Source organism: Crocuta crocuta, unplaced genomic scaffold (assembly GCF_008692635.1).
Source record: "Crocuta crocuta isolate KB4526 unplaced genomic scaffold, BGI_CrCroc_1.0 scaffold3, whole genome shotgun sequence".
Taxonomy (NCBI): Eukaryota; Metazoa; Chordata; class Mammalia; order Carnivora; family Hyaenidae; genus Crocuta; species Crocuta crocuta.
The window spans coordinates 3,278,645-3,281,465 of NW_027529934.1; positions in this window are offsets into that span (position 1 = coordinate 3,278,645).

Consider the following 2,821-nt stretch of genomic DNA (forward strand, 5'->3'; position numbering starts at 1 on the left):
TAGAACTAAGCAATGAATTTTGTCTAATCCTTTCTTTGGAAATATCTTATTTTACTTTTCATAAATCATAGAAACTTTGAGTCAGAAGAAATCTTAGATCTCATATAGTTCAATTTTCTATGGAATTCAGGAATCCTATCCACAACACACTTCATCCAATATAGATACCATCTATTGTCTAGATACGTCACAGGTGTTCCATTCAACTGTTGACCACCTCTAACAAGAAATCTACCTCTTAGGCCAAGAGTAGTTAGTATACTCCACTGTGGGCTGCCCTTTCAGGGCATTCTGAGAGCACCTTCTGGGGAGGAAATATACAATCATAAATTCAGTCTGAGAGAGCTTGGAATAACTCCAGGACAATCCAAGCAGGCTTCAATGGGCAAGATGCGGTCAAATCTAAGATAACATGAGAACAAGATATAACTCTGAGGAAAGACACGAGTTGATAATAATGGCTTTGAGTAACATTTACTGGGTATAGTACTGATTACTATAGTTCAGAGGTCAGGCACTATTTAAGCACTTTATATTTATTAGCCATTTATTTCTCACAACAATTTTATGAATATTGTCTTCATCTTCCAGTTGCAGAAACTGAGATACACAGTAACTAGTCCGAAGTCATGCAGCTGAAAGAGCATGCTGAGAGAGCATGACCCTAACCACTATATAAACTACCTTAACAACTGTAACTAAGAATGCCTAAACCATCATTCACTATATGTGAATGTGCCAGGCATTATTCACTCAATTTATTCCTCATAATAACAATCCTATGAAGTATGTACAGCTAAGTAACTTGCCGAAGGATGTGCAGCTAGTGAATACTGAAGTTGGGATTCAAATCCAGGTAGCCTGGCTCTAGATCTGCTTTTCTCCACTACTCTAAACCCTCTTGATGCTGTGCTCCATGTAGGTGGTGACAGGGTCAGATACAGAGCTTTGCTATGGGCAGGGAAGGGAAATGACAAAGTGGGCAAGAGTAGAACAGGTGCCAGATGGTAACAATGTGGAGGGAAATTTGATACTGACTGTGATCCAGGATACCCAGAGGACTCTTGACACAATCCTTCTTGCTAAGGACATAAAGAAGGCAAATCATCACTAAACAGAGGAAGCCTATACACAATCAGAAAGAATGCCCCCTTTGCAGAAGTACACTCAGGAAGCTGCCTCTGTGCAGAGAAGGAAGCTACTGTTCAGATCTGGCAGAAGACAAGCTCCAACACACACTGGATAACGGGGGAAATGAGAGCTAATATAAACTGCCATTTTCTGGTTTCAGGGATGGGTTGGGGCATTTGCAGATACCTGAATGTTATACTGCGAATATCTGGAACGGAGGTATGACTGGGACAAGTAAAGAAAGGTCCATTTAAAATTCTACCCATTGGATTCCCTTTCTAAACAGCTTTGCTATGAACTATTTAAAAAGTTTCATGGTATATAAAGGTATTTAAAAAAATGCCTCTGAATATTGAATAATAAGTTGTGCTGAACATTAAGCAGTACAATTAGTTTTTTGTTTTTTTTCAGAAATCCATAAAATAAAATTCTTAATTAAGACTGAAGTCCTTTGGATTCCACATTTGGTTATTTGTTTGTTCATTCAGAGAACACAGCTCAATAATTTGAAATATCATCAAATCAATGTTTAGAAAATATTTGCAGGAAAATTTGCAAGTTTAAAAAAATGGATTCATTCACAAAGCACATTATTGTTTAAAACATTCAATAGTAATTCAATGCTTGTTAGCTGCAGTCATTCAGGAAATAGCAATACATTTTCAAACGTGCCCTCATGAGCTTACCTTCTAGTGGGGAGGGAGAAAATAACCAGAAAGAAAAGTAAAATATAGGATATTTTAGATAGTGGTAAGCGCTAAGAAGAAAAATTAAGCAGGGAAGGGGATGGAAGAGAAGGGGGAGGATGATGAGGGTGGTGGTGGCATGTGGCAACTTATATCTCATGGCCAAAAAAGACATTAAAATGCACGTAGTATTCCTTAAGGTTTAGTATTACATAGTATTTTACCTGTACTGAGAGGTATCTGATGCAGATCTGAGGCATAGATCTGATATACACCACCAAAATAATGTTAAGAGGAAACAGAAGATGTACAGGGTTTTAGGCTTCTAGATAGTAGCACTTTTCAAGATTAAACCCATAGTTAGATACCCCGGATTTCAATTTCACTTTAATAATGAATATTTGGAGTCTTTCTGTTTGTTTTCTTGCAAAGTTTCCTAAACTACCAGCAGGGCTGACATTTTCTCTAGAAGACTCTCAAGGCTAGCAACACGTGCTCTTGAGAGCAGGAACTTTCTCTCTCTCTCTTTCTTTTCTTTCTTTCTTTTTTTTTTTTTTAAATTCCCCAGAACACCACAGTGTCTGGAACATACCGTTCAAAACAAGTTTGGTACCTGGAACCCACTGAACCGGGTGAATGTGCACGTCCAGTAAGTGCTAACTACAGGAGGTGGTCCAAGAGAGAGTGTTGAGTCACGGGGTCTGCTCAGGCACAGAACCTGTCACCAGCCTCAGTCATCAGCGGGGTATGTGTGTGGGGATTCCAACTTCACAAGGGCAGATTTCTGACATCTCTTTATTTGGATCGAAACACTTTCTGGTGTTTTCCCTCTGCCGGGGTGGCACGAATTTCTGAAACGTGGTCCTGTCTGCTCTAAAGTAAGGTTACGATCTTGACAGACAGCTGTGCCGGGGCGAGGCCCAAATTCTGTGGGCCAGGCCGCCTCTCACCGTCCCTCCCCCCCTTTACACCCCCTCCCCACCTCCTTCCACCCTCTCACCAGG